The sequence below is a fragment of the Meles meles genome, chromosome 21 (genome assembly GCF_922984935.1).
Source record: "Meles meles chromosome 21, mMelMel3.1 paternal haplotype, whole genome shotgun sequence".
Classification (NCBI taxonomy): domain Eukaryota; kingdom Metazoa; phylum Chordata; class Mammalia; order Carnivora; family Mustelidae; genus Meles; species Meles meles.
This window is the reverse complement of record NC_060086.1, coordinates 20499671-20514411: the sequence shown is the minus strand read 5'-3', so window position 1 is coordinate 20514411 and position 14741 is coordinate 20499671. Positions and strand designations below refer to the sequence as shown.

The window sequence follows — 14741 nt, the reverse complement described above, 5'->3', positions numbered from 1 at the left end:
GCTCAGTGGGTTAAGCCTCTGCCTTCGGCTCAGGTCATGATCTCAGGGTCCTGGGATCAAGCCCCGCAGTGGGCTCTCTGCTCAGCGGGGAGCCTGCTTCCTCCTCCTCCTCTCTCTCTCTCTGCTTGCCTCTCTGCCTACTCATGATCTCTCTGTCAAATAAATAAATAAAATCTTTTAAAAAATAAATAAATAAAAATAGAAAAATAAAAACAAATTTTAAATGGCATACTGTAGGACAACTGGGTAGCTCAATCTGTTAGGCAATGGCTATTGATTTTGGCACAGGCCGTGGTCTCAGGGTCCTGGGATTGAGCCCCACATTGGGCTCCACACTCAGCAGAGAATCTGCTTGACGATTCTCTATCCCTCTCCTCTGCCCCTCTCCCGACTCTCTCTTTATCTCTCTCTCCTTACAAATAAATCTTTAAAAAATCAAAATAAAGTAAAATGGTATATTATACTTAGATTAGTGATAACTTTCAATATGTGATTTCAATATTTTTATAATATGCACATTGTGTAAAATAATTGAGCATTGCCTACCTATCAGAAAAAAAAACTCAGAGCAGTAGCTAAGGTCTAAGAAATACGCAGCAGCATATTTTTTCTTTTTTTTTTAAGATTTTATTTATTTATTTGACAGAGAGAGAGATCACAAGCAGGCAGAGAGGCAGGCAGAGAGAGAGAGAAGGGGAAGCAGGCTCCCCGCTGAGCAGAGAGCCATGGATGCGGGGCTAAATCCCTGAGCTGAAGGCAGACACTTAACCAACTGAGCCACCCAGGTACCCTCATAGAGAAGATCATGTTAAGAAAACTTCAGTCAGTTAAAGAGGGGGTGTTAAAGACAAAAACAGGTAAGATTTCTCAGAGAACAAAGGGTATGGGAAAAGATACTGAAGAACTAAAGTATCAATCTTGTTCTGTTGTCTTCTGCAGAAGTTGTTCAGTTAGCATCTTGTTCCATCACCTGGGACAGACACTGCCCACAGTCAGCAGCTTCTAAGAGAACTGCCAAGAATCCTCGGTGTGAGGTCCCCTAATGAACTAGATGCCCAGTACTCAGGAGAAAGTGATGTGTGTCTTATCTGGGAAATATAAGCCCTGGGATCAACAACTTGGGAATTTATTTTGTACTATTTTGTATCACTTATCTGTTAAAAGTCCTTTCTGTAGAGGCTCATGGACAGTTTTTTTCTTGATCCTTTTCCAGAAGACCAAATCTCCAGGCTGCTTAAGTGGGTGTTTTGACAATATAGCTTGTTTTTATTGGTGATAAGTCTAGAGGTATTATACAAGTCCCTGCAGAAATTAGTCCTGTAAGTTTACAGCGGGATCAGTCTAGGATTGAAGTAATTCCCAGATGCCTGGGACAGTTAACACAGAAGGAAATAACTTGTGAATCCTAGAGGGGATTGATCTTGTGGTACAGTGGCTTGGGGTTTCTGAGAGTTTTGATAATCATGAGTTTTCGTATTTCTTTAGTTCTCTTATTTTTGCCAAAGATGGTGGATGATATAAAAAATTTATTTTTCAAGTCAATTAAGAAAATAATGGTACCAGGTAAATATGTGTTTCTGTTACCAGAAAGATAAACTGAAACCCCTTCTTGGGAATTTTAAATTTTCAAGTCATTTTTCTCCACCAGGATGTGCTTAGCTCTCCAGCAAGAGAAAGTCTCAATCTGTCCTGAGAGTAAACAAAAATAACCAGAATATACAACATGATTCATTTGGAGTTGTTCACACGGCCTGGAGGCTTTGGTTCCTGTCCATGTCCTACCTTTATGGCATTGCAGGGATATGTAATCGGCAGTCAGGATATGTGTTGGAAACATCCTCGGCATTACCCTGAAAGTCACCCCCACTCATGTTCATTCAATGTTGTCAATTTATCTCTGCTGTGTTGGCAATATCAAGGAGCATTCTTGCTAAACTCCACTTTGACTATGCTTACCTCTTAGATAGCAACGAAACACCTAAAAGTTCTTAATGTGCTGTCCATTTTAGAGAGAAAAGTCAGGAAATCTCTGTTTCTTTTTAAAAATTTAATCACTTTTTATTTGGAAGTAATAATGGAGCCACAAGTAATTCCAGTAATTACACGCTGGGCATTTATCCAAAGAAATGGTAACAATCCCGATGGTAACATCTAACATCATCACAGTACTGGGTCACAATCAGGAAAGTGCTACTGGGACAATCCACAGACAATTCTGATTTCATCTGTTTTAGTGCGTTAATTGGGTTTGTGTGCATACTGAATTTTATCACGTTATCACCATGGAGATACAGAACTGTTGCTTCACCACAAAGATTCCTCGTATTATCTTTTTTTTTTAATTTTTAAAAAAGATTTTATTTATTTATTTGAGAGAGAGAGAGAGAGAGACCACAAGTAGGCAGGCAGAGAAAGAGGGGGAAGGAGGCTCCCTGCTGAGCAGAGAGCCGGGTGCGGGACTCGATCCCAGGACCTTGAGATCATGACTTGAACCCAAGGCAGAGGCTTAACCCACTGAGCCACCCAGGCGCCCCCATATTATCCTTTTTATAGTCACACTCATCCCCTCTCCTTACCCCGACCCCTATCTTAACCTTTGGAAACCACTACTCTATTTTCCCTCTCCATGATTTTGGCATTTCTAGAATGTTATATAAATGGAATCATATAGTATGGAACATATTGTGATTGGCTTTTTTCATTCAGTATAACTCCCCTGAGGTCTAAGTTATTGCATGTTTCAATAGTTTGATCCTTTTTATTGCTGAGGGCTATGATAACTGATGGCTGAGAAGCCTAACGAGATGGTAAGGCGGGGTGCCTGGGTGGCTCAGTTGGTTGGGCGACTGCCTTTGGCTCAGGTCAGGATCCTGGAGTCCTGGGATTGAGTCCAGCATTGGACTCCCTGCTCAGCGGGGAGTCTTGCTTCTCCCTCTGACCCATCCCCTTCTCATGCTCTCTTTCTCTTTCTCTCTAATAAATAAATAAAATCTTAAAAAAAGAAATGGTAAGGCAAGCCAAAAATTAACAATAGCAGAAACCTGTTACCACTGCTACCTAGGATGGTGGAACAAAGCATTACCAGATCCCAGGGCCAGGGTTATCTGGAGAAGCTGGAATTATGGCTAGTCTCTCCTGTCGGACCTGGACCCACGTGCAAGCTACAGTCATGACAGAGGAAGCTACGTGACATGGCGACGGGAGTGAGGGTGGAGGAGGGTGCTGGAAGAGAAATACCCTGGCTTCTTCCTTCCTTCATCTGCTTCACAGTCCCCCTCCATTGCTTGAACTGGAAGCCAGCTGACATGGCTGCCTGAGACGTGCATCCTGTAGTAATCATCCAGCCAAAAAACTGAGCATATCAGAGGATTATATGAGGAGTGGATCTGAGGGCAAACAGGCCCAGAACCTGCACAATAGCATATATGAGTGTTCAATTTTACATAATAATGCCACACTGATTTCCTAAGTTAGAACTTCTATTTCTGATGAACCTTAAAGTCATGAATTAACCTGAAAGTGTAAACCAATAGCAGTATAAATATTTGTTTTTTTATCTTTCATCAGCTTGCAGGGTGGGTGAAGGTAATTAATTTACCATCTGAACTGATTTAATATCTGGGATGAGCTTATAAGGATAAACACAAGATTGTGGCTTGGAATTCTAAAATCCAAGGCTGCTTGGAATTTTTTTTTCTTTCTTTTTTAAATTATTAATTGTGGAAAATACACATACGATAAATCTTATGGCTTAGCATTTTAGCCATTTTTAAGTGTATAGTACACTTCTAAGGTGTTGTTCTGTTGTGTTAAATGCATTCACCTTGTGCAACCATCACAACAATCCAGCTCCAGAACTTTTTTCATCTTGCAAAACTGAACCTCTGTCATTAAATAATGACTCCCCATTCTCCTTTCCCCCCAGCCCCTGGCAACCACCATTCTATTTTCTGTCTATGAATTTGACTATTTTAGTACCCCATAACAGTGGAATCATGCAGTGTTTGTCTTTTTGTGATTGGCTTATTTCACTTAGCATCATGGCCTCAAGGTTCACCGTATTAGAGCATCTGTCAGAATTTCCTTCTTTTTTTTTTAAGATTTTATTTATTTGACAGACAGAGATCACAAGTAGGCAGAGAGGCAGGCAGAGAGAGAGGAAGAAGCAGGCTCCCTGCTGAGCAGAGAGCCTGATGTGGGGCTCGATCCCAGGACCCCAAGATCATAACCCGAGCCGAAGGCAGGGGCCTCACCCACTGAGCCACCCAGGTGCCAAGAATTTCCTTCTTTTTTAAGGCTGAATAATATTTCTTTGTATGTAGATACCATATTTTGTCTATCCTGATATTCATCTGTTGATAGGCACGTGGGGTGCTTCTATTTTCTGGCTCTTGTGGCTATGCTGCTATAAATATGGCTGTGCCATCATCTCTTTGAGACTCTGCTCTCAATTCCACCAGAAGTGGAATTGCTGGATCATATGATAGGTCTAGTTTTAACTTTTTGAAGAGCTACCATATGGGACGCCTGGGTGGCTCAGTTGTTGGGCGTCTGCCTTCAGCTTGGGTCATGATCCCAGGGTCCTGGGATTGAGCCCCACATCGGGCTTCCTGCTCAATGGGAAGTCTGCTTCCCCCTCTCCCACTTGCCCTGCTTGTGTTCCCTCTCTGGCTGTGTCTCTTCTCTCTGTCAAATAAATAAATAAAATCTATTTATTCTACTATTTCTACTATTTTTCATATGGCTGCACAAAATTATATTCCTACCAGCAGTGTACAAGGCTAGTTTTGCTGTATCTTTGCCAATACTTGCTATCCACCCCCCTTTTATAGTAGTCAGCATAATAGTGGTATTATTTTGGTGGTAGCTAATTTTGGTTTTGATTTGCATCCCCCTAATGATTAGTAATGCTGAGCATCTTTTCATGTGTTGCTGGTTATTTGTATATCTTCTTTGGGGAATGCAGGGGGAGGGGCAGAGGGAAAGGGAGAAGCAGATTCCCCAGTGAGGGAGCCCAGTATGGAGCTTGATCCCAGGACCTTGGGATCATGACCTGAGCTGAAGGCAGCTGCTTAACCAACTGAGCCACCCAGGCACCCCTATTTAAGGGCTTTGTCTACTTTTTAATCAGGTTAATTTTTGGTTGTTGCTGTTGTTGAGTGTAGGATTTCTTTATATAGTCCAGATATTAACTCTTTAGCAGATACTGGACTGGCAAATATTTCCTCCCATTTCATGAGTTGTCTCTTCACTCTGTTGATTGTGTCCTTTGATGCACAGAAATTTTAAATTTTATGTAGTCTAGTTTATCTTTTTTTTTTTTTTTTTGGTCTGTGGTTTTGGCGTCATATTCAAGAAATTATTGCCAAATCCAACATCATGAAGCTTTTCCCCTATGTTTTCTTCTAAAACTATAATTTCAGGTCTTATGTTTAGTTCTTCCATGCATTTTGAATGACCTTTTATATATGGGGTAAGGTAAAGGTGGAGATCCCCTTTTCCCAACAACATTCGTTGAAAAGACTAGCTTTCCCCCATTGAATGATGTTGGTATCCTTGCTGAAAATCATTTGACCATATGTTTGACGGTTTATTTCTGTTCTATTCCATTGGTCTACATGTCTATCTTATGCCAGCTGGCACACTGTTTTAATCACTATAGCTTTGTAATACATTTTGAAACCAGAAAGTGTGAGATCTCCAATTTTGTTATTTTTCTTTTTTTTTTAAGATTTTATTTTATTTATTTGTTAGAGAGAGAGAGAGACATGAGAGTATAAGCAGGGGGAGCAGCAGGCAGAGGGAGAAGCAGACTCCCTGCTGAGCAAGAATCCCGATGCAGGACTTGATCCCAGAACCCTGGGATCGTGACCTGAGCTGAAGGCAGATGCTTTACAGACTGAGCCCTCCCAGGCATCCCCAATTTTGTTCTTTTTCAAAATAATTTTGGCTATTCAAGGTCCACTGAGATTCCATACGAATTATAGGATGGATTGTCATATTTCTGCAAAAATCACTGTTGGGCTTTAGGTGGATTTGGGTAGTATCAACATCGGAACAATATTAATTCTTCCAACTCATAAACATGTGCATCTTCCTTAAACCTTCCTTTCAGCAGCTTTTTATAGGTTTCAGTGTATGAGCCCCTTGTCTCCTTGGTTAAGCTTATTCCTAAGTATTTTATTATTTTTGATGTTATTGTAAATGGAATTGTTTTCTTAATTTCATTTTCATATTGCTCATTGTTAGCATATGGAAACAACTGATTTTCATGTGTCAATTTTGATTCCTACAACTTTGTTAAATTCCTTTGTTAGCTCTAATGGTTTTTTTTTGGTAGAATCTTTAGGGCTTTCTACATAGAAGATCATGTCACCTTTGAACAAAGATGATTTTACGGGGGCACCTGGGTGGTGCAGCTGGTTAAGTGTCCGACTCTTGGTTTCAGCTCAGGTCATGATCTCAAGGTGGTGAAACTGAGCCACGCATCAGGTTCCACACTCAGTGAGCAGTCTGCTTGAGATCCTCTCCCTCTCCCTCGGCCCCTCCCCCTTCTCACTCTCTCTTTTTAAAATAAATAAGTAAATCTTAAAAAAAAAAAAAAAGATGATTTTTAGGGGCACTCGGGTGGCTCAGTCATTAAGTGGCTGCCTTCAGCTTAGGTCATGATCCCAGGGTCCTGGGATGGAGCCCCACATGGGGTTCCCTGTTTAGCGGGAAGCCTACTTCTCCCACTCCCCTCCCCCTGTTTGTGTTCCCTCTCTCGCTGTGTGTCTCTCTCCGTCAAATAAGTAAATAAAATCTTTTTTTAAAAAAGATAATTTTACTTCTTCCTTTCCAATTTGGATGGCTTCTTTTTTTCCCCCCAATTTGGACAACTCTCAATTTTTCTTTTGCCTTACTGCTCTGGCTAGGACTTCCAGTACTATGTTAAACAGAAGTGGCAATAGCAGGCATTCTCATCATTTTCATGATGTTAGAGGAAAAGCTTTCAGTCTTTTATCATTAGATGTTAGGTAATGGTATTTTTCTTTTTTAAATGAGATTAATCAACAAATACCATTAAAGTAGGGATGTACATGGGACTCTCTAGAAGGTCCTTCCAGGACTTGCTAGTTCCCTAACAGAGAAAAACAACCATGGGCTTCTCTTTCTTTGTGTAAGAAAAGGAGGGTGGCTTGGCTTGGCTTACAGGGTTGTAGTAATGGACAGTAACGTGTAAAAGGAAAAAAATAGTATTTCATAGGCAGATAGACCACCAGCTGAGAACTGTTGAGCGTTTTTTTGTCAGAAGAAGAGTCTTTAATATGGGGAACCATATAGTTAGCAGAAACCTTAGAACTAAATCAAGGGAAAGTTTCACACAGTCTGCTATTGTTTCTATAGCTATTAGACAAGGTAGATATGCCTTGGCTATTGGATCTAAGGAAAAACTGACATAAGCAGTAGGTGTCTGATGATCCCCAGGTAATTGACTGGTACCCCTAAGGCTTGCTCAGATGTTTCATGAGCAAAAAGGAAAGATGCCTGTGAATCTAAAATCCTGGAAACAAATCCTTTCATAGATAGTTATCCTACCAGTCGTTGTGCTTCAAAATGATTATGCTTTTTTAAAAAAATATTTTATTTATTTATTTGACAGACAGAGATCACAAATAGGCAGAGAGGCAGGCAGAGAGAGGGGGAACAGGCTCCCCGCCGAGCAGACAGCCTTATGCGGTGCTTGATCCCAGGACCCTGAGATCATGACCTGAGGTGAAGGCAGAGGCTTTAACCCACTGAGCCATCCAGGCACCCCTGATTATGCTTTTTTTAAACTGAAAAGTATATAATCATTGACATATTTATATTAACTTATACTTGACTCATGTGTAAATAATTTAGGAAGAAAGCCTCTTTTTGATTTAGTAACTTTTAAAAAAATTATGCAGGTATTTTGGTCTTCTACATTCTTAATTTTTCAGAGAATTTTGAATTTTGAAAATTTCAGAGAATTCCAGATAAACTTAATTATTCCTATTGTTCCTCATTTTATAAAATAAAGAAGATCTCTGTGTTATCTAATAGCCGTTTTAGAAAATCCGAAGATAGTTTATGCATAAAAAATAGCCTAATAATGTTATTAGTCTAAGTTTGAGGCCTGAATTTAGGAAGGGCAAAGAACAGTTGTAGAGTAAACAATATATAAGAAACAAATATCTAAAGAAAAATATTTGTAGGCAATGTAAAAAGACATAGCAATGAGCAACAATGGATATTAGGAGCTTAACTTTTTTCAAAAATAAGGACTCTTGGGATTCCTGGGTGACTCAGTGGATTCAGCCTCTGCCTTCGGCTCAGGTCATGATCTCAGGGTCTTGGGATAGAGTACCGCATTGGGCTCTCTGCTTGACAGGGAGCCTGCTTCCTCCTCTCTGTCTCTCTGCCTGCCTCTCTGCCTGCTTGTGATCTCTGTCTGTCAAATAAATAAATAAAATCTAAAAAATAAAAAATAAATAAAAAATAAAATCAGGACTCTTTTCAAAAATAACCAAGGAGCACCTGGGTGGCTCAGTCGTTAAGCCTCTGCCTTCAGCTCAGGTCATGATCCTGTGTCCCGGGATTGAGCCCCACATTAAGCTCCCTGCTCAGAGGGAAGCCTGCTTCTACCTCTCCCATTCCCCCTACTTGTATTCCCGCTCTCACTGTCTCTATCTGTGTCAAATAAATAAATAAAATCTTAAAAAAAAATAACCAAGAGTATATCTAAAACACCAAAGAATCCTTAAATTTTTATGGCATCACAAAAGACCCTGAGTAGCCAAAGCAATGAGGAAGAGGAACAAAGTGGGAGGTATCACAATTTCAGATTTCAAGCTATACTACAAAGTTATAGTAATCAAAAGAATATGATGCTGGCACAAAAATAGACACATAAATCAATGGAACAAAAAGACTCTAGAAATTAACCCACATTTATACGGTCAATTAATCTACAATAAAGGTGGCAAGAATATACAATAGGGAAAAGAAGTCTTTTCAGTTAATGGTGCTGGAGGAACTGGACAACTACATGCAGAACTGGACCGCTGTCTTACATTATACACAAAAATAATCTCAAAATGGATTAAAGACTTAAATGTGAGTCCTGAAACCACAACATTTCTTAAAAACACACATAAGGAGTAATCTCTTAGACATTAGCCTTAGCAACATTTTCCTAGATATGTCTCTTCGAGCAAGGAGAACAGAGGCAAAAATAATCTATTCAGACTACACTAAAATAAAATGCTTTAGCATAGCAGAGGAACCTATCAACAAAACAAAAAGGTGGGATGCGTGATTGGCTCAAATCTTGATCTCCAGTCCTGGGATGGAGCCCCACATCAGGCTTCCAGCTCAGTGGGGAGTCTGCTTCTCCCTCTCCCTCTGCCTCTCCCCCTGCTTATGCTCTCTCTGTCTCTCTCAAATGAATGAATAAAATCTTAAAAAAAAAAAAAAAGGCAACCTACTAAATATAAGAAGACATTTGTAAATGACATATCCAATAAGGGGATCATTTTCTGAAATATATAAAGAACTTACACAACACCAAAAAACACAATCTGATTTTAAAATGGGCAGAGGATCGGAACAGACATTTTTCCAAAGAAGACATACAGATGGCCAACAGATACATGAAAAGATGCTCAACATCACTAATCATCAGGGAAATGCAAATCAAAACCACAAATGAGATATCACACCATACTAGTCAGAATGGCTAGTATCAAAAAGACAAGAAAAAAAAAAACAAGTGTTGGCAAGGATGTGGAGAAGAGAGAACACAGGTGTACAGTCATTGCAAATGTATAAACTGGTGCAGTCACTGTGGAAAACAGTATGGAGGCCCTCAAAAAATCAAGAATAGAAATAGTACATAATCCAGGAACTCCACTACTGAGTATTTACTCAAAGAAAATGAAAATACTAATTCAAAAAGATACATGTACCCCTATGTTTATTGAAGCATTATTTTTAAAAGATATTTTATTTATTTATTTGACAGAGAGAGAGATCACAAGTAGGCAGAAAGGCAGGCAGAGAGAGAGGGGGAAGGAGGCTCCCCACCAAGCAGAGAGCCCGATGTGGGGCCTGATCCCAGGACCCTGAGATAATGACCTGAGCCGAAGACAGAAGCTTAACCCACTGAGCCACCCAGGTGTCCCTGAGGCATTATTTACAATAGCCAAGATATGGAAACAACCCAAGTGTCTTTTGGATAAATAGATGAAGATTTGGCAGGTATATACAATGGAATATTAGCCATAAAAAAGAAAGAAATCCTGCCATTTGTGACAACACGCATGGACCTTGAAGGTGTTAGGCTAAGTGAAATAAGTTAGAGGAAGAGAAATACCATATGATTTCACTTATATGTGGAATCTAAAACAAACAAACAAACAAAAAACCACCTCACAGAAACAGAACAGATTGGTGGTTGAAAGAGGCAGGGGGTGGGGGTGGAGGAAATGGGTGAAGGTGATCAGGAGGTACAAACCTCCATTTACAAGATAAATAAGTTCTGAGATATAATGTACAACATGGTGACTATTTAAAAACAATTTAGAGGGGCACCTGGGTGGCTCAGTGGATTAAGCCGCTGCCTTTGGCTCAGGTCATGATCTCAGGGTCCTGGGATCGAGCCCCGCATCGGGCGCTCTGCTCAGCAGGGAGCCTGCTTCCTCCTCTCTCTCTGCCTGCCTCTCTGCCTACTTGTGAACTCTCTCTCTGTCAAATGAATAAATAAAATCTTTAAAAAAAAAAAAACACAAAACAATTTAGATAAATAATATATGAAAACTATAATAATTTAACTTTTAAAGTCAATACAAAGGGGGTGCCTAGGTGGCACAGTCAGTTAAGCTCCAGCTCTTTTTTTTTTTTAGATTTATTTATTTATTCTAAACAGAGAGAGAAGGAGAGAGAGCACAAGTTGGCAGAGAGGCAGGCAGAGAGAGAGGGGGAAGCAGGCTCCCTGTGGAACAGAGAGACTGATGTGGGGCTCGATCCCAGGACACTGAGATCATGACCTGAGCCAAAGGCAGATGCTTAACTCACTGAGCCACCCAGGCGCCCATCTTTTTCTTTTTTAAAAAGATTTTATTTATTTATTTATCTCTAAGAGAAAGAGAAAGAGAGCGAAGGCATGAGCTGGGGAGGGACAGAGGGAGAAGCAGGCTCCCTGCTGAGCAAAGACACTGATAAGAGCCTTGATCCCAGGACCCTAGGATAATGACCTGAGCCAAAAGCAGACACTTAACTTATTGAGCCACCCAGGCATCTCCCCCACCATTTTTTTCTTAAAGTAGGCTCCACACAGGATACCTGGGTGGCTCAGTCAGTTAAACATCTGTCTTTGGCTCAGCTCATTATCGTAGGGTCCTAGGATCCAGCCCCACATAGGGCTTCTTGCTCAATGGGGAGCCTGTTTCTTCCTTTCCCTCTGCCCCTCCCCACACTTGTTTTCTCTCTCTCTTTCTCTCATAAATAAATAAAATCTTTTAAAAACACACAAACACACAGAAAAATATTGACTGTTTAATAAAAAAGGTAGGCTCTACACCCAATGTGGGGCTTGAACTCACAACCTTGAGATCAAGAGTAGCATGCTCCACCAACTGACCCAGTCAAGTACCCCATAAAATAATCTCTCTCTCTTTTTTTTTAAGATTTTATTTATTTATTTGACAGACAGAGATCACAAGTAGGCAGAGAGGCAGGCAGGGAGAGAGAGGAGGAAGCAGGCTCTCTGCAGAGCAGAGAGCCAGATGCAGGGCTCGATCCCAGGATTCTGGGATTGTGACCTGAGCCGAAGGCAGAGGCTTTAACTCACTGAGCCACCCAGGTGCCCCAATAATCTCTCTTTTTAACAAACAAGACAAATAATCTCTTCATGGGGGGTTCTTCCTTTTTTTTTTTTTTTTGTTCTGAGGTACCTCTCAAATAAACAGTCTTGTTACGGGCCACTGCAGTCCTAACTTGTCCCTAGTGAGATGGTGTCAGAAAGGTAAGGGTACAAGTTAGTGTAATTGTGAGAAGGAAGCAGAAATTTGGCCCAGTTTTCATTGAGACAAGGATCCATGAGGATGGTGCTGTGCAGCCCTATATCTGCAGAACTTGGCCAAAGGCCAACTATCATTGACATGGGCCAGAAAAAAAAAATGTCCTGATTCTGGGCAGAAGAAATGGAACTAAGCAGTTCCCAGGGACACAGACAAAATTAAGGAAGAAGTCCTTATAGCAATTTAAAACGACAATCTGAGGGGCGCCTGGGTGGATCAGTCAGTTAAGCATCTGCCTTTGGCTCAGGTCATGATCCCAGTGTCCTGGAATCAAGCCTCAGCAGGGAATCTGCTTCTAACTTCTTCTTCTCCCCTTCCCCCCTCCCCCCCCAATCCAGTGTGTGCTCTCTGCTATTTCTCTCTCAAATAAATAAATAAAATCATAAATAAATAAATAAAATAGCAATCTGAGGCAAAGTTTATCCAAAAGACACTGGTCTGAGGATACCTTTGAATCCCATAGCCTCTAAGGCTGGTTGTAGTACAGACTTATTGGACACTGGTTGATAGGGTGATTTTCTGGTTTCTCCTGGTAACAAATGACACTCAAGCATGCTAACTGGTTATATAACCCCTAAGTGGCTGCTGTCTCCAGCTTCTTAGAGGGACAATCACTAGAGTTTGAGCAGTAACAGATTTGTGATGCCCTCAGACATCCAGGACTGCACACCTGTCCTTTCCCTAGAAATGCCCCCTCTTACAGACAAATGGCATTCAAAGCACTGAACAAGAGGACAGATCAGAGGAGCAGGTGTAAAAAGTCAGAAAACAATTTTACTAAGGAAAAATAAAAATCTAATTGGAAAATCATAAAACCAAAGGGTACCTTATTGTAAGGAAAACAAAATAATCCCAACACCGCAGGGTCTTAACAAAATATCAGAGCTCACATTTAGTGAGAACTTACCTCCCAGCCATGGGCAGGATGGCAACTCAAAACAGTTAGACACACAAAAGGTCTCAGATGTGCACATTATTACTAGAGTTGAGGATCCCAGGCCAAAGTAGTGAGGGGCTTCAGCTGAATCTCTGTGGATTCTCCACTTCTGGCCCTCCAGCCAAAGATCAGCGGGAGCCCACCTGTAGTTGAACAAGGGAAATGGCACAGCATGGGGAACCCATCATGGACATCTCAGCAAGAAATGTGGCCTTACCATAGGATTTGCACTAGTGTTAGATGATTTTCGAGGAGGGCTTGAGAAGGGAGATTTGCTCTAGGTTGGATATTGTTAGGAAGTGGGGATAATTCTTTTTAGTTATCTTAATAATTTTAATCTAGAAATTAGGAGGAATCAATGAGGGATTAAAGCTGCTCTTGCGTAAAGAAGCAGCAGTTACTCAAACTGTGGGGGTAGAGGTTATGTTTGGTCATTTTTGTGGTTTGGGCAATGTTCTTGTTTTTGTGTTCAGACATGATTATGAAATGGTCTTTCTCTCAATCCATCAGAGAGCGCCTTTGTCTGGTGTTGGTGTTCTGTGAACTTGTTGATGCTCAACAGGATAACACCGTAGCCTAGCTGATCGTGCCAGGCCGGCTCCTGGCATCACCAACGCTTCCAGAGGGAGAGTGTAAACTAGCTCCCAGCAGCCATGGGGTGCTTTTCTCTTTTGCACCAGTTACACTTGAAAAACCAGAATTGGGAACCCCTTTTGGTAAAACACGAGCTCTCTGGGTCACCACAGGCCCCGTTACTCCCCAATATCTTATAATGCTCCACTCCACTCATTTGCACTCCTAACTGCCCCCTGGCATTGATATCTGTGCCCCTCACCAAGCTAAATACAAACCAAGCCCAGAGAAAGGTGACTGCCGAGGATCACCCAGTGAACTGGTGGCAGTTTGGAAATTACAACTCTGTTCAAATTTTCCTTCCAGCGGGGCGCCTGGGTGGCTCAGTGGGTTAAAGCCTCTGCCTTCAGCTCAGGTCATGATCTCAGGTCCTGGAATCGAGTCCCTGCATCGGGCTGTCTGCTCAGCAGGGAGCCTGCTTCTCCTCCTCTCTCTGCCTTCCTCTCTGCCTACTTGTGATCTGTGTCAAATAAATAAACAAAATCTTTAAAAAATAATTTCCTTCCAGCAAACCCCACACCAGACATTAAGATCCCGTTACATTTCTGAAGTATCAGCTTCTCAACGGAATGTAGATCCAGTCAGATAAAACACTTCCCAGCACACTTTCTTGTCAATAACGTGTTCCTATCTTCTCCCCTTCCCCCCACCCCCACCTCCAGGACTGGGTGTCTCCCGATCTTAGCTGGGATTCTAAGACCTCTGCTTGGCACGCTGCAGCCACCCGTGCCACTCATTCTGCTCCTCAGAACCACCAGGCGTGTTGCTGCCTGGGGTCTGTGTGTGTGCCCTTCCCTCTACCTGGAGCCTTCCTCCTTCACACCTCCATGTGGTTGTTCCAAGCTCTCCTCAGTCTGTCAAAAGCATGGGGATGGGAGGCGGGAAACCTCGGCCTTCACACCCCTGAAGCCCTCTGAGAGCACAGACCCAACCAACCATCCGGCGGAGACCTTGCTTTCCACAACAGTCCGTGGCGGGGCGCGTCCTCCAACCAGGGTCTGGGACTCGCGGGAGGAGCGCACCTCGCGGCCACCCCACCCCGCTAAAGGCGGCGTGCTACCTCGCAACGGGCCCAAGGCCACCACGCA

The 14741-nt window shown here is 41.9% G+C and overlaps 1 long non-coding RNA gene across 1 annotated transcript; it reads right to left on the bottom strand.

Annotated features, from left to right (window-relative positions):
- Positions 1-2924: 2924 nt before the first annotated feature.
- Positions 2925-14701, bottom strand: LOC123934258. The gene is made up of 3 exons (XR_006816758.1): positions 14455-14701; positions 12991-13163; positions 2925-3409 (listed from the first exon to the last, which is right to left on the bottom strand). It is a non-coding gene; the product is annotated as an uncharacterized LOC123934258 (long non-coding RNA).
- Positions 14702-14741: the final 40 nt, after the last annotated feature.